The sequence below is a fragment of the Schistocerca piceifrons genome, chromosome 2 (assembly GCF_021461385.2).
Source record: "Schistocerca piceifrons isolate TAMUIC-IGC-003096 chromosome 2, iqSchPice1.1, whole genome shotgun sequence".
Lineage (NCBI taxonomy): Eukaryota > Metazoa > Arthropoda > Insecta > Orthoptera > Acrididae > Schistocerca > Schistocerca piceifrons.
The window spans coordinates 485,829,439-485,847,765 of record NC_060139.1 but is presented as its reverse complement, the minus strand read 5'-3'; the positions used below and the strand labels follow the sequence as shown (position 1 = coordinate 485,847,765).

General features: G+C 42.8%; 1 non-coding gene across 1 annotated transcript; it reads left to right on the top strand.

Moving 5' to 3' along the window:
- The first annotated feature begins 18,046 nt into the window (after positions 1–18,046).
- Positions 18,047–18,118, top strand: Trnap-agg. The gene has a single exon. It is a non-coding gene; the product is annotated as a tRNA-Pro (tRNA).
- Positions 18,119–18,327: the final 209 nt, after the last annotated feature.

Sequence of the window (18,327 nt, the reverse complement as noted above, 5' to 3'; positions counted from 1 at the left end):
CATGTCCATTGTGCATTCCGGCGGACTTGGGCAATTCCAGCAGGGCAATGCGACACCCCACACGTCCAGAATTGCTATAGAGTGGCTCCAGAACACTCTTTTAAGTTTAAACAGTTCCGCTGGCCACATCTCTCCAGAGATGAACATTATTGAATATATCTGAAATGCCTTGGAACGTGCTGTTAAGAAGAGGTCTCCACTCCCTCGTACTCTTAGGGATTTATGGACAGCCCTGCAGGATTCATGGTGCCAATTCCCTACAGCACTACTTCAGACATTATTAGAGTCCACGCCACGTCGTGTAGCGGCACTTCTGCGTGCTCGCGGGGGCCCTACACGATATTAGGCAGGTGTACCAGTTTCTTCGGCTCTTCAGTGTGTATTGACTCCTGTTTCTTGTTCTATCACGTCATCAATCAAATCTTTCCCCTTATGTAGACCTTCAATGGACTCTTTCCACCTATCCACTCTCTACTCCGCATTTAAGAGTGGATATCCCATTGCACTTGTAATGTTACCAGCCTTACTTTTAATTTCACCGAAGGTTGTTTTCACATTTCAATATGCCAAGTCAGCCCTTCCGATCACTTCTCTTTCGACTTGTTCACATTTTTCATACAACCATTTCTCCATCGCTTCCTTGCACTCTCTATTTATTTCATTCCTCAGCGGCTTGAATCTCCCTGAACTTTTTTTACTGCCGTCTTTCGTCGATCAACTGAAGTATTTTTTCCATTTACACACGATTTGTTCCCGCTTACCTTCCTTGTACCTACGGTTCTCTCTCCAACTTTTGTGACTAGCCTTTTTAGAAAAGTTCATTCCTCTTCAACTTAACTGGTTACTGAGCTATTCCTTGTCGCAGTGTCTATAGTTTCAGAGAACATCAAGCGTATCTCTTCTTTCCTTAGTATTTCCGAATCCCATTAATTTGCGCACTGATTCCTCCTACTGTTAATTACCAGTAAATTGTGATCTTAGTCTATATATCCCCCTGGGTACGCCTTACAATCCAGTACCTGATTTCGGAATCTCTGCCTTACCACGATGTAATCTTTCCATATCTCCCGGCCGTTTCCAAGTATACCTCCTCCTCTTGTGATTCTTCGACATATTATTCTTAATTACTAGTTGAAGTTTATTACAGAACTCAATTAGTCTTTCTCTTCTCTCACTCCTAATACCAGGTCCACATTCTCCCGTAACCATTTCTTCTGCTCTTTCCCCTGCAGGCGCATTCCAATTCTAGGTGACTATTATATTTCCATCTCCCTTTACGTACTGAATCACCCGTTCAATATTCTCGTGTACTTTCTCTCTCTCTCTCTCTCTCTCTCTCTCTCTCTCTCTCTCTCTCTGTCTGTGTGTGTGTGTGTGTGTGTGTGTGTGTGTGTGTGTGTTTTCGGCTAGTGACGTCTGCATGTATATCTGAACTATCGTTCTAGGTGTCGGTTTGCTGTAGATTCTGATAACAACTCTCTCACTGTAGTGTTCACAGTAACTCACTCCTTGCTCTCCCTTCCTATTCATAGCGAATCCCATTTCCTTTATGCCATTTTATGCTGCTGTTTATATAACTATATGCTCATCTGACCAGAAATCTTTGTCTTGTTTCCATTTCCCTTCACTGTTCCCCCCTATATCTAGATTGAGCCTTATCAGTTCTCTTATTAGATTTTCCAGCTTCCGTACCACTCCACGACTTCTAACATTCCACGCCTCGACTAGTAAAATATTATCCTTTCGTTGGTTATTAGTCTTTTTCTTATGATCACCCCACCCTTGGCAGTCACCTCCCGGAAATTCCAAAGGAGGACTAGTCCGGAGTCTTTTGCCAATGGAGAGATCATATTGACACTTTTAAATTACAGGCCACATGTCTTGTGGATACACATTGTCTTTAACACAGTGGTTTCCATTGCCTTCTGCATCCTCACGCCGTTAATCTTCGAGTCTTCCACCTTTAGGTGCAGTTTCCCATCCCAATGGCAAGGTAGTGCCCTGAAACTCCGCTGATGATTTTTATTAATAATTTAAGCTGTGGTATGTACGAACCCGGGACCAAGGACGTTTCGATTACTAATAAAAGACACTATCCCCTTTTTAGCCCTTGACCCCGGGTGGCCTCTTTTCAGAAAAGAACACAAGACTCCAATTCTTGTAATTTTCTAGCCTTTTAAAACAACTTCATTAGATGACCCACCTTTGTGTAGCTGCGGGTCAGCTTTGACTGTGGTCCACATCTTGTTCGACTGCCCGCTTTTAACTCCGCTCAGGCAGACGTTTGCGCTGCCTGATACGCTTCCTGCATTTTTATCAGATGACGTTGCGATGGTAGAATTAGTTTAGAGTTTTATTCGTGCAGGGTTGTTTTTATTGCTTGATCTAAGTGATTGTCCTCTTCTTGTGTTGAGTCTGGCCTTTGGCCTACGATTTTAGACTTTGGTTTTTAGTGCGTTTCTTGGTGGTTGGTTTTTCCTTTTCTTTTTCTATGGTCGGCCAACCACAGTCACACTCGGTGTGATTTTAATTCCTTTTGTCTGGTCTCTGTCTGTGCCTTTCTTGTCCTTTGTCGTCTCTTGTCATCTCCATTGTTTTTTATTCCTTGTGGGTGTTTAAAGTTCGTCGAAAAAGGGACCGATGGCCTTAATAGTCTGGTCCCTTCAATCCCACAAACCAACCAACCAACTTCATTAAAGGCGTTAAAAGTATTGGTGTAGTACACATATGATTACCAAACACATCTTACTAAAAAAATGTTATTTATTAGTGAGAGCCTGAGCTTGGTGCAGTGACAGCAATTTTTCGATATCTGGTGTCATATTTGACAACACAACTCATATATCGCCATGTTCCCTATTGACAGTCCGTTTCTTTTCTTAGTCAGTGAATTGCTGACTGTGCTAAATCGTCTTTCGGCTACATACAGTGATGGGAACGCAATGAAAAACTTCTTTGCTGTAGCACGTAAAACTGGATATAATACTCGACTTCGACTTTGAAGCTAAAATTCTTGATACTCATTTTTTAAATTTTAGTTTTAGCTCTTCATTTATTGTTAATTATCCTGCGGTGATAATTCCAGCGCTTGTAGATTTGAATGCCCTGGAATGATCATGTTAAGGAAATCGTGAAATCTATTTGCAAAATATACTTTAAGTGCTTCCAAATGCACACAATATACCGATATGTCATAAACATTTTTTCCCAGAAGGAGGATTCGAAAAGTGATAGAACTGTCTCCGACCTAAACTTTATTTGTAAAGGCAAGAATATTTGCTATAATTTCCTCATATGATTCAATCAGGCTTATCCAGTGATTGAGGAAATAAAGTTCGCAAGTGATGTTTTTGTTCTCTCAACAGTAATACCAGGTTGAAACAAAAATTAAAAATCTGTATTAAAAAGAAAAACAGTACGACAGAGCAAAATAATTAGCAAAAAATGACTCCGATTAACTTTTCCGAGTGAGACAAAGGACACACTTTTAAAAAACAGCTCCTACAGCTTTGATGCACTCTACAGCACTTGCTTTGGTTACAATACTGTACAGATCATGTTATGGATGGATTGCATTTCATGCCTTTTATTTTTTAATATTGACTGTCTTAATCAAAGTTCATCAAAAGTTGTTTGGGAGGCTAATTTTTTGAGCTATTTGGTTAATGAAAACCCAGGTTTTGACTAGAGAACTGTAGGGTACATCTTAAAATCACTGTCTAACAGGCCGATAGAACCGTGTGTTAACAGCCTATGACTGAGCCAGTATGATTGCCGTCTCCCCAGTCTGTCACGTTGTTATGCAGCCATACCAGCCGGATTTGCGGAATTCATAACTGTGGCTGTATGCTGCACCACATAGAGCTCGGGGAGCGCCAGTTCTTGGAATGGACATTTATTCCGACCTTGAAGTCTCACACTGTTTTGTCGTTTCCACCACAGAAGTGTTCCGTTGAGGTCCACACATGAATCATAGATCAGAGATCATTCCACGAACACCATAAAATGGTAGTCCTACTCAGAGTGCAGTAAAATGACTTTGTCGTTTAAAACTGAACGTAGCCCCAACAAGTCACCAAATTTCTTGTTGGTCCACGGACAAAATGTGAACAACTATGTTGGGAAGGTATAATACAGCCGTGTTTATGTTGCGCTGACGCGGGTGGAGAGAATTCGTTTGGTGATCTCGATAATTTCAGGACGAGAAAGCGACAGAGAAATGTTTGCCCACTATAGTGCGGCTCTTTTCTGTCAAAGATTCGCATCAGACATGATAGCAGGACAGCGCCAAAACTACTGCCATGAGAAGGAAATGGCATAATTTCCTTGAAACAGCATGCAACCAAGCAAACCAAAGTTACATAAGGATTGCTAAAGCTACAGTATTTTCCGTCATGCTCGGCAGTGTTGAACTCGCGGTTTAGTAACATCGGCGACAATCACTTAAAAAAAAAGCGAAAGAATTCTGCGATTGATTAATAGATTGAATCTCAAATTCGAGGATGGGGCAAGCGCCCCCACTTGTCCCCACTTCGGGACGTTCATACTTGCAAATAAACGACGTACAACCATTAAACGACCCGCGATCATAATTACACTATACAACATAATACTGTCTTGATCGGTTTTTGTGGTTTTGTATCTCAAAGGGAAAAAACGGAACCTCTACAACAGTACTCTATTGTCCGGCTATCTATCCGTCAGTTAACATCATTTCTCGTCACGAACAAGTTGTGGTATCAAGTTGAAATTTGTCAAATACTGCGGTCTGCGGTCCCTTGGCGGTGTAAAACATTTAAGTGTCTAAATCAATGCACCCAAAAGGTATTGCCATTTACGTCACATGCTTTAATAGTCCCAAACTCTCACCAAAACCTATAGATAAACTACCTGCATACATATTTAAGCTTTCACGTAACCCTCAAAAGCGCTAGTTCTACTCGCACTTTTCCGGGATTTTTTTTTTAACTTCACAATTCACACTTTTCTTTAAGCCATCTTCAGAATCGGTCAAATAAAAAGGCACGTATAAAAAGCATTCTTACAGGCGCACACAATGTTAGATACATAAACAAAAGCGATCTGTACAAATAAACCCTACATAAATAAAACCTCGTAAAAGTGTCAGACACCCATCGTATTGATACCACATTCTGCTCCTTGTTCCTAAAGGTATTTCTTCCAATAACAGACCCAATGTTTCTTGCAGGAATGTAGTGTACTTCCTACCCTTAAGATTTCCTTCGATGAAATAGGGGCCTATAATTCTGTACTCCAGAATCGCACACCATACATTCATCGACCACGGTTTTTGGTGTGCAACTTGCCGCAGCCAACATGGATTTTTTAGTTGCCCAGTAACGCATGTTATGCAAATTAACATTTTCATGTTTCGTAAATGTAGCCTCGTCAGTAAATAAAATGAAATTAATAAAGGTGTCATCCCTCTGAATATGAAGTTGAGTCCATCGGTAGAATTCAGTGCGACGCATACAATCCGTACCAGTTAACTATCGGTGGAGACCGATATGGTAAGAATGATATTTATGGCGATGCAGAACACGAACAACACTACTCTGGCTCATGCCAGATTCCCTTGAGATTTGACGCGAACTAACACAAGTATCTCTAACCACAGTGGCAAGAGTACCAATTTCCGTTTCCTCGTTAGTAACTTTCCTTTGCCGTATATGTTCCCGATGCGTTAAAGATGCATTTATTCTGAATTTATCATACACATATTTAAACATACGACGTGTAGAGTGAGTACGTGAGGATATCTTTCAGAGTTTGTCTTTAGCTCTCACTGAATTTCGTTGAAATTCTCCGTAAATAAGAAGCACATCGACTTGTTCTTCGAAGGAATACATCGTTCACAGTCGCTTGATTCGACGATACTGGTCTTATCGTTCCTATTAGTGTTGTATTGCGAAACAGTGGAATAGTGTTTACATGTCAATGGCACGTTAGATGGATACGCTGTATTCGGCGAATATTTACTACACTCCTGGAAATGGAAAAAAGAACACAATGACACCGGTGTGTCAGACCCACCATACTTGCTCCGGACACTGCGAGAGGGCTGTACAAGCAATGATCACACGCACGGCACAGCGGACACACCAGGAACCGCGGTGTTGGCCGTCGAATGGCGCTAGCTGCGCAGCATTTGTGCACCGCCGCCGTCAGTGTCAGCCAGTTTGCCGTGGCATACGGAGCTCCATCGCAGTCTTTAACACCGGTAGCATGCCGCGACAGCGTGGACGTGAACCGTATGTGCAGTTGACGGACTTTGAGCGAGGGCGTATAGTGGGCATGCGGGAGGCCGGGTGGACGTACCGCCGAATTGCTCAACACGTGGGGCGTGAGGTCTCCACAGTACATCGATGTTGTCGCCAGTGGTCGGCGGAAGGTGCACGTGCCCGTCGACCTGGCACCGGACCGCAGCGATGCACGGATGCACGCCAAGACCGTAGGATCCTACGCAGTGCCGTAGGGGACCGCACCGCCACTTCCCAGCAAATTAGGGACACTGTTGCTCCTGGGGTATCGGCGAGGACCATTCGCAACCGTCTCCATGAAGCTGGGCTACGGTCCCGCACACCGTTAGGCCGTCTTCCGCTCACGCCCCAACATCGTGCAGCCCGCCTCCAGTGGTGTCGCGACAGGCGTGAATGGAGGGACGAATGGAGACGTGTCGTCTTCAGCGATGAGAGTCGCTTCTGCCTTGGTGCCAATGATGGTCGTATGCGTGTTTGGCGCCGTGCAGGTGAGCGCCACAATCAGGACTGCATACAACCGAGGCACACAGGGCCAACACCCGGCATTATGGTGTGGGGAGCGATCTCCTACACTGGCCGTACACCACTGGTGATCGTCGAGGGGACACTGAATAGTGCACGGTACATCCAAACCGTCATCGAACCCATCGTTCTACCATTCCTAGACCGACAAGGGAACTTGCTGTTCCAACAGGACAATGCACGTCCGCATGTATCCCGTGCCACCCAACGTGCTCTAGAAGGTGTAAGTCAACTACCCTGGCCAGCAAGATCTCCGGATCTGTCCCCCATTGAGCATGTTTGGGACTGGATGAAGCGTCGTCTCACGCGGTCTGCACGTCCAGCACGAACGCTGGTCCAACTGAGGCGCCAGGTGGAAATGGCATGGCAAGCCGTTCCACAGGACTACATCCAGCATCTCTACGATCGTCTCCATGGGAGAATAGCAGCCTGCATTGCTGCGAAAGGTGGATATACACTATACTAGTGCCGACATTGTGCATGCTCTGTTGCCTGTGTCTATGTGCCTGTGGTTCTGTCAGTGTGATCATGTGATGTATCTGACCCCAGGAATGTGTCAATAAAGTTCCACTTCCTGGGACAATGAATTCACGGTGTTCTTATTTCAATTTCCAGGAGTGTATTTGCACGATATATGAGAGAGAATTTGCAGAGCATGTGCTTCGATAAGTGCCGAGGTGATAAGGAATACAACTCAATCCACGATAAAAAGATTCTAGCACTGCGTTGATATCAGTGGTCATCACTTATAACACCTTCTGTAAATGGACGTTCATGCCACCTTTGTGACCTCCGCTGACCTTCAAAGACCTTACTGTTACAGATCATTGGATTCGTCTCGATAGCCGCTATCAGTAAATAAGTACAAACTACAGCATCCTATTAAAAAAAAAAAGTTCATATCTCTGACGCGACCCCACGTAGCAACAAAAACGAAACATCATATTATGGCTCCCGTTGTCCCACAAACGTTTCTTCGGAGTTATTCTAGGTGCTATAGTTAGACTCACCCTGTATAATATACCATTGGAGATCTGATAATGGTAATTTACTAATGCATAATCTATAAATAACTTCGGTTGAATAAAATGTAGAGTAGTGAGCTTTACGATGGTTTAGTAGCAATGTAACATTTCCCCCCTGTAGTGTTCTAGAGTTAACAGGACATCAACATACAGTATCTCATCAAATCCTCCAGTGCCCCATAGTACCATGGACAGTGGTACTGTTTACTGACATGGGCTGCCTTAAGCAGAATTAACTGTTGCCGTTGATGGTATTAGTATTTTCAAATAACGCATCTAAAACTTTTAGTACTAGACAGGCAGTAGTTTCCTATCAAATAATCAAAATCTTTAAACGTAATGAAATATACAACGAACTAAGATGAAGGTGGAACCACTCTAACATGTGATACAATGTTATATAAACAAGCATATGTTCTTTATAAAAGTATATAAAAGCTGAATTTGGGCAAAATAAGAATAAATTAACATACTAATGAATTTCTTATTACAAGACACAAAAATGTTAAAATCCAGTGGTTGACACCGGTATCGCGGCCATGTCGTAGGAGTCATGTTTACTTGGGGTGTTGACACACTAGTCGTAGCCAGAAAAACTACGGACTGGGACCGACGCGAGCCCTAGATACTTTGTATCGACGTCCACTTAAAATGGTATGTTTCGCTTTCATTTATGTGTGTTAAATTTTGTGTTCTGTGAGACAATTATTTACTTCTGTCATTCTATCTGACAGATTCTGAAGCCCATTTAAATCCGAAATGAGAAAAATTGTTAAATTGACACAGTATTGAAAGCGATCAAGACTGAGTATTGAACTAAAATGCGGAAAGTGGCAGGACTAAATTAGTACGGTAGGATGGATGGTCAATCACCTTCCAGCGTTATCCTTCGGCGGCAGATGTGTTGTGAGTTGAACCGTGTGCGGACTGACACTGTCCTGGGTTATCACACCTGCGCTGACCATGCAGCGACTCCAGGCCTGATCAACCGGTTGTTCTTGCTTGTGAGGCCCAAGGACGCTGTTAATAACGGACGGCCACCAAATGCGCTCTTTGTCACTGACATTCGCAAAATTACCTGTGCCAACAACACAGCTTGCTACGGACATCATACAGTAGACATAGCTGATCATATACACTACACAAAGCTGGTAACCTATTTTAATTGCCGCAACATATACAAGATCCCAATTGTTATCACTGACCTAACTTCGCAGTTGGCTGGATTGGGAATCACAACCAACATTATCAGCCACTGTAATGGCAATACTGCGAGCAATCTGCAACTAACAACTTTTGCATAAGAGAGACACGTCTCAAATCTCTCACACAAGCGAACTCGATTTCACAACGTATGGCAGCTAACTTTTGGCTCTGTATGGAAACTTACTTTCTAGGTTAATTTTCCTAATAGACACTTTATGTTCGTCCACAAAAAAGGTGATTAATAAATCATGTAATTACCTTCGTACATTATGGCTGAACCAGAATGAAAATACACTCAAAGCAAATAAAAGCGTCCCACGAAGGAATTTTCCGAATAGGATTGAAATTGGTAGGTGTGATGTACATGTACAGATAATCAAATGATTATAATTTCAGAAAAACTGGATGATACGGCAGAGAGAAAGAATTTCACAAATTAAGCAAATTAGTAACGCGGTGCTCTTCCTCGGGCCCTTAGGCAAACAGTTATTCGGCTTGGCATTAACTGGTAGAGCTGTTTGATATCCTCCAGGGATGTCGTACCAAATTCTGTCCGATTGGCGCGTTAGAACGTCAAAACGGCGAGATGGCTGGAGTCCCCTACCCATAATGCTCCAACCGTTCTCAACTGGAAAGAGATCCGGCGGCCTTGTTGGTCGAGGTGGGGTTTGGCAAGCACGAAGACAAGCAGTACAAACACCGCGTCCAGGAGGGTTATCTTGCTGAAATGTAGTCCCAAGTTTGCTTGCCATGAAGGGCAACAAAACGTGGCCTACATTATCGTTGACATACCGTTGTGCTGTAAGGGTGTCGGGGATGACAACCAAAGTGGTCCTGCTATGAAAAGAAATGGCACGCCAGACAGTCTCTCCTGGTTGTTGGGCAATACAGTGCGCGACAGTCAGCTTCGTATCCCACCACTGTTCGGGCCGTCCCCAGACAACTGGCCAGTAATCTCATACCCTGGGGTATACTTGTATTCATTGATGTGTTCTCCTTCGAACTGAGCCCCGATGACCAGCGATGACGTGTCTGGAGACGCCCCAGACAGCGGTGGGGTACCAGCCTGACTGTCGGCCTCCACACGACTCCATAACCAAAAGGGATGATCTGGGGTGCCATTTCTGCTCATAGCAGGACCCCTTTGTGTCTCATCACCTGCATCCTTATAGCACAGCAGTACACCGACGATATTCTACGCCTTGTTTTGTTGCCCTTCCCGACAAGCCATCCTGGGTTTGTATTTCAGCAACATAGTACCCTGTCGCACACGGCGAGAGCGTCTCAAGCATGTCTTCGTGCTTGACAGATCTTACCTTGGCCAGAAAAATAGCCGGATATCTCATCAACTGAGAACGTTTGTAGCATTATGGGCAGTGACCTCCAACTAGTTCGTATTTTTGGAATGTAACGTGCCGAGTGGACAGAAGTTGACATGATATCTCTCAGGGAGGAAATCCAACAAATCTGTCAATCAGTGCCAAGACGAATAACGGCTTGCTTAAGGGCCATAGGTGGACCAACGCGTTATCGAATTGCTGAATTTGTGAAGTTCTTCCCTTCTGATAAACCATCCAACTTTACTGTAATTGTAATCACATGTCTCTAAGTATACGTACATCACATCTACAGATTTCCGCCCCATTCGGATAGTTCCCTTGTGGTGCGTCGTCTTTTTTTTTTTTTTTTTTTTTTTTTTTTTTTTTTTTTTTTTAGACCATATTTCGGTACAAGTGCAACAGCGCGCTGTAATCGAATTTCAAATTCGAAGAGTTCGTCCAGACAAAAAATACGAGACCGCCTGCCAGTGGGCTAGAGGATCCCTCTCTTCCCCCGTGTGGTTCGTACAGCTGTCGTCGCGTCCCACATATGTCTCCATCGGTTTCTATCTTCACATGCTTCCTCGTCTTCTTAAAGTTTCTTTTTCTCATATCCTCATTTACCCCATTTAATAAGGCAATCTTCGGGCTTCTTCTTCTCCTCCTTTCGGTGGTACACCAAAATCTTCTTTGATTATCTAGTACGTCATTCAAATTGTATGTCCATACCGGGCGAGCTGCTGTTCTTCTATCTGTGATGCTTTCTTGACTCTGGGTCATTCCGTAATCGTATTTATTACGCAGTGCCGCTGAGATATTCTAGACGATCTTCGGACACTGTACATTTCTACAACTCTGTTTGTTTTTACTTTCTCAATTAAGCTCCCTGCACTCGCACCCACACTCAAACTTGTCTTAGACGACCATAACAGACGGTTTAGTTCCTGGACTGCTGTTTTCCCCAGGCTACTCGTTGTTGTATTTCCCAATTACTTGTTCCGTCTTGCGATAGTATGTTACCCAAATAACTACAATTTTTTTACACAGCTTGAAGTGCTTGCCATCTACTATTGGTTCCTAGTATTTCTCTATTGCATCTTATCATATTCTTCTAATAATTTTCATATAAACCAGATACCATTCACTGCACTAGCCACCACTACCAGATCTGCTAAGAACGAGGTGTGCATGCATTGATTTTTGCTATCTCAACGTCCATTCCTGCACATTTCCTGCTCCATTAATGTAAGCTTTTTTGGGTATATTTTAAATAAGACAGGAGACAAGCAGCATCCATATTTTAATCCTTTGCCATTTTGAAAGGCTGTGATGAAATTTTATTCCACATGTTGATTACACCATCTGCAAACATATATGTTACACACTATCTGGACTTCAAACAATTTCTTCAGGGGTACTGAGTCACACGCCTTCTAGAGATCTATGAACACTGAATCGCTACTCAAATTCCATTCCAATCTCTTTGCCATGAATTGTCTTAAAATAAAAATATCATTAGAAGAACCTTATTTCCAGAATCCAATTTGCTCTTCGACGTCCATCAACATCTTCTCTAGCCTACATCGAAGGACCTCATGGGTCCCAGTTGCAAATATTTCGGAGGCGGTCCTCAGTTCTGACAGTTGCGTTGCAACCAAAGGGAACCGCCCAAAAACCTCGGTCGGAACGGGGGATGGGACCTATTTTTAATATCGTTGTGGGACAACATTCGCCCTCTACGCTTTGCAGATGGTCATCCTCCTTAGCAAAATCAACTCTTAAAATACCAAAGTCGTGATTCCCGTCAATATTACGGTCCCCAAAGAAAACAATGCTCTGGAAATAGTAAATGAATACATTTATTGTGGGCATATTAGGAAATAAAATCCAACTTGGAAAGTATAATCAGCAGAGGTCATGCGGGAACTGGCCTCACCTGGACGGCATTCGGGAAACTTGGTTGTATTCTCCGAAAAAAAAGTCAAATATATTTAAAGAAGTAGGTTCATGACAAAAGCATTCTCCCAGTAACAACATAAGTGCTCAAGGCGATGAGACAACAAGTAGCGCAGATCGACTGCGTATTCGTCAAAGGATAACAGAGAGGGCAATATTTGTAGTGCGTGAGCGAGACACGATCAAGAACGAACAGATAAGGAAAAGAACAGAGGCTATGACGAGTGAGTAGTGAGAGAAGTGTGCGACGTCCTCTGGCGAGATAGAGACGGCATCCAACGACATTCGGGAAAAAAACTTAATCCGGCCTCCGTCCAGATGTGGATATCTAGGGTCTCAAAAAGGAGAGGAAGGTTATGCAGACAGACACTATTAAAGAATATTGCACGAGTATGTGTAAATGTATTTGTTTGTGTGTGTACAAGTTCAATGACTTGCTCGACATGTGTAGCGTATTATTGGACAAAGCGAAGTACAAAAAAAAATGGTTCAAATGGCTCTGAGCACTATGGGACTTAACTTCTGTGGTCATCAGTCCCCTAGAACTTAGAACTACTTAAACCTAACTAACCTAAGGACATCACACACATCCATGCCCGAGGCAGGATTCGAACCTGCGCCCGTAGCAGTCGCGCGGTTCCGGACTGAGCGCCTTTAACCGCGAGACCACCGCGGCCGGCAAGCGAAGTACAGACGCGGCCGCAGCGGAGGTGAATTTGATCACGTAGCTAAGTATAGCCACGATACAGTACAAAGTAGAGCCCGTTGTTGCCTGTAGCGCAAGAGTGGAAAGTGATGCAGAAACCTTCGCTGTACCCACGACAGGTCGCTGTTAATATCATTAAATTTGAAAGTGAGAAGAAGAAAGAGGTGACGGCGTTGAAATAAATGACGGACCATGCAAGCAAAATGTTAACGTTGAGTAAGTCGATGGTGTATAAAGTATGGCAGGGGAAACAAGACACTGAATGGAGTGGGATTTAAATATCTATTCCAAAGAACAGCAACTAAGTTCATACAATAAATGTCGCTTTGACATACAAGGTGAACCTTAATAAAACCGAGAAATTGCGGGGCCGATCTCTGACTAGAAATTAAGTAAAAAAGGTTCTGTGAACATGAGTCCGGAAATGCATCGTTGCCACAGTAGATGTCGCTGACGAATGACAGTTTCTCCAGCCACGTGCCAATGTGTTCCTTGTGTGTTGCACGCTTTGTGATTGACACAGCGTACTGTAAGCAGCAGAATGGTGAAGTATTCATGTCTGGAACAAAGCAGGATGATGTTTATGTACGGCCAAGCATATAGAAACGTTCGAGAGGCAGCACGGCTACACTCACACTAACCACGTCGCACAACTTATCACTACCTTTTTGGGGCGTTTGTGTGATCACGAGTCCTTTCAGACAGACAGATGAACGTGCAGGGAGGTGGCGGATTGTGCATACACCAGCTTCGGAGGATTGGGTTCAACAAGATATCCTGTGATACCTAGTCCTGACTCAAAGCACTTCCTCGTGTGATTCCCTGGGAGCTAATGCGAGGATTTACTGCAACAGCTGCAAGAACATTAATTTTCCTTCTTCTGTCGTCACTTGTTTCCCTCTGTTACGTTGTCTAGGTGTTACTTCACTATCACTTTCACATGACTGGTTGAGGAGGTTCATAAATAATTGTCGAGATGGTAGACACCTGTTAGGATATCTTGCCCCATACACCGGACAAGAACGAACTGGATTCTTCCTGTACTCTATACACCACCAGCATGTCAATTTTCCTGCGTTGGTAAATACCATCGTCCACTCACGACTTGCTGTTTAGACCGCCACACACTGACTAGCAAGTCGCAATGCACTCAAGTACTGTAAGTACATGTAACAAAATCGTATCTAGTAGCCAGGCGGGTTGAACGACACAAACAAGCGTCAGTGTGCAAACTTTTCAAATTACGATATCTCGTAAACACCTCGCACTAGAATCCTGCAACAAACACCGAGGACACTCTTATTTGTCCCACTTTTATTATGATACTGTCAATAGGCATTGTTCAACTAAAGTGTTTGCACAAAAAATACTTTCTAACAAGGGAACCTCCCCATCGCACCCCCCTCAGATTTAGTTATAAGTTGGCACAGTGGATAGGCCTTGAAAAACTGAACACAGAGCAATTAAGAAAACAGGAAGAAGTTGTGTGGAACTGTGAAAAAATAAGCCACATTTACAAACTGAGTAGTCCATCTATGACACTATAAGTTCAGGAGCGCCGTGGTCTCGTGGTAACGTGAGCAGCTGCGAAACGGAAGGTCCTTGGTTCAAATCTTCCATCGAGTGAAAAGTTTAATTTTTTATTTTCAGTTTATGTGACAAACTGTCGTGTTTTCATCACTTTTTTGGGAGTGATTATCACATCCACAAGAAAACCTAAATCGGGCAAGGTAGAAGAATCTTTTTACCCATTCGCCAAGTGTACAAGTTAGGCGGGTCGACAACATATTCCTGTCATGTGACACACATGCCGTCACCAGTGTCGTATAGAATATATCAGACGTGTTTTCCTGTGGAGGAATCGGTTGACCTATGACGTTGCGATCAAATGTTTTCGGTTCCCATTGGAGAGCACGTCCTTTCGTCTACTAATCGCACGGTTTTGCGATGCGATCGCAAATCACAGACACTAAACTTATTGCAGTGAACAGAGACGTCAATGAATGAACGGACAGATCATAACTATGCAAAAATAAAGAAAGTCAACTTTTCACTCGAGGGAAGCCTTGAACCTAGGACCTTTCGTTCTGCAGCTGCTCACTCTACCACGAGACCACGGCGCTCCTGAGCTTACGCCATCCATGATGTTGCCTATGTTGCCCATGGACTACTCAGTTTGTATATTTTGCTTATTTTTTCACAGTTCCACACAACTTCTTCCTGTTTTCTCAATTGATTTGTGTTCAGTTTTTCAAGGCCTATCCACTGTGCCAACTTATAACTAAATCTGAGGGGGGTGCGATGGGGAGGTTCCCTTGTAAGTACTATTACAGTCTGTTTACTGGCTAACAACACGAGCCCCTGAATACCAGTCCATTCTGTGAAAACAGCACATCAACAGCAGTTTCCATTTCTGCAACATCTGCGGTGCACGTTTTAGGTGATTCACCCTGTATATATATTAGAAATTGGTTCTTCTTATAGAAAGCAGTAGTCAATAAAACATTATTCACTAAAAGCAGCTTACAGCGGTAACACGAACTTCTTCAAATGTATGAGAGCTGTGGAGAAGTAGTTCGTGTTACTGCTGTAAGCTGCTTTTAGTGAATGTTTTATTGACAAATGCTTTCTATAAGAAGAACCAATTTCTAATCGATGTAAAAATACACTAGAATAAAAACATTTTGGTCGGATAGTTTGAAACACATGACATCATATGCAAGATAACATTTCTTTTGGTCAAGAAAATTTACCTCAAAAGATTCAGTGCGTATTACCAGAGGAAGGCACTGAACCTCATCAAACGTGCAGAAACCATCCGGCTTGTATGTAAATTTTCTTGAACGAGAAAACTGGTAGCTTGGGTATGACGTTTTACGTGATCTATCGTCCAAAGGTTTTTATTACAAAGTATTATTACATCGACTTGAAAATGGTACTTGTTACCGAAACTAGTGATCAATAGTACAGTGCTTATTAAAACCAAATGATAAAAGTTTTTAAGCAATAAATTCAGTTATAAATATTAAAAAAGTATCTTTTTTGAAAAAAGTTGCAGCTTTCATCGCACTTAAACGGACCCTGATAAGTTATTTTGTCTGTGGTATTTGGTTATAATAGGTACCAAAGTAAACAAGTCACGTGCGAATAAGGATACAGTCTCCAAAACGGTACACCGCATTATACGCTGGATGGTTCTGCCCATGGAGGTAGAATAAGGGGAGATGGCGCTACAGACTTGGGCTGCACGTTGTTTTGAAGCCAGTGGGCGGGGCTTGCCGCCATCTTGGATCCCCCAAAACATTAGCAGACGAGTGTTTACAATTGCTTCTTGTTCGTTATTTATGTCGTGTGCACGTGATATTTGTTTTATATAGTAAATGTTACTCGGTTTTAGTGAACAACACAGCATAAGGAACGCAACTTCAAACGTTTTTCTGGTCTTAAATGCGTATTCGATACAGTAATACGTAAAAATATTACGCTTCTTGCCTCAGTACTGTAATTCCTTTTTGTTTATACACTTAGAATAACCGAGAAGAGACGTATGTGCTATGAAAAGCGTGCTTTTGTAATCCATTTCTATTCACTTTCATTGTGTTTGTGTCGATAATTGATAAAGTCAGAACTCCAAAAGCAATGATTGATAGTTTAGAGGCACCGATTTGTATTCGTTGCATTTTCAAGTCAAATGCAAATTTTAAAAGTTCACGTTTGCAAGAAACTTGCCTTATTTCCTTTGGTGTCCCATAGATGTATGCAGGGTATGATATAAACAAGCCAGCTGTCATGTCAACAAAGTGAAAAATACGTTAAATTACGAAGGAACAGAACTGAATTTAAGATTGTCAGGCCCATTGCAATTTCCACATCTGCTTTCTTTTTAAATTGTACCTACCAAATGACATTCAGCGTGGCAAAGAACAGAAATTTACAGGGTAATACGACAACACAGTGATTAATGTAATGATCCAAGCCTGGACTTCGATAGGGAACTTTGCTTTAACAAATATGTAACCATTTAAGTACTTATAATTTAACCACTGTAACAGGTGTTCCACACATTTTACTGAAGATTTAATTAACTACATGTAGTTACATTAGTTTTATATTAAATTATTGCATTTTAAAACATTAGTCCCCATTTCCAGGATATTTCTTGCCAGGACTTTTCAGTTACTTCAGAATAACCACACAGTGAAAACCAAGTGTAATGCTCACTTCCAGACAGCTCTTCGCCTTGGATTGATAGAAATCTAAAGTTAAATCACAGAAATAAAACCATACTGTAAAACTTCACAGTGCATCAGAATTTCAAGTATATATAAGAAAATAGCGCTTAAATAAGTCCACTTACGAATGAAATGTGATTTGTTTAAACTTTAGACTACAATCAGAACGATTAGTACACCCGTGAGCGACGCAAGCCCGGCATTTTTTATCAAAACACTTCACGACTACACAGAATCAAACCACCAGAAGCGAATGTTTTGGGGTAGCTAACATGGCGGACCTTCTCTTGGGTCGGCTTCAAGTTTGTGACGTCATGACAACTCCTCTTATTTTTACCTCCATGGTTCTGCCGCCTTGGGCAATTGTTCAGTTAACTTTGCAGGGTAACAGCTGTGTTGTTGCCGACCGCAGGCGTTGCGACCTACGGAGACGAACGGTGTGTACATTCCTTGGCGTTCCGGAGGTTAGTATAACTTGATGACGAAGAGGAAACAGAAGGAAAGAAAGATAAACAAAGCATGCAACTTTTTAGGGGCACAACATACTGTAAATATTTTATTTGTTTAGATAAACTTGACTGGCTTTCACTGCAATATTGCTATGTCATATGGTTAATGCCTCGTCCTCTGAAGTAGGGACTGTCAGGCTCAGTACGACATACCATAGTAGCGTCGCCCGTCGCAGCTGAGTTGGCAGCCAGTGTTGGCGACCGCAGCAGCAGCAGCGTGCCGCCTGTTGCACGGAAGTAGGTCACGCTTTAGGAGCTTTCTATATCACGCAAAATGTGCTTTCCACGGTGGCTCGTTGGTCTAGGGGTATGATTCTCGCTTAGGGTGCGAGAGGTCCCGGGTTCAAATCCCGGACGAGCCCGAATTTTTATACTTTGTTCCTGTTCTCTTAAGAGAAAAACTTGAAGCATTTAGGTGTTCGGTAAGCTGCGTCCAGTGAGTATCCAGAAGACTGCGTAAGCGTTGGGAAGCAGGTAACGTAAGAGTTCATTGATCAGCCGACATTCAGGCTATGAGCGACGGAGCTAAAACATGTAACACAATTCCCTGTCGTTGCAGCTGCAGTGCCAC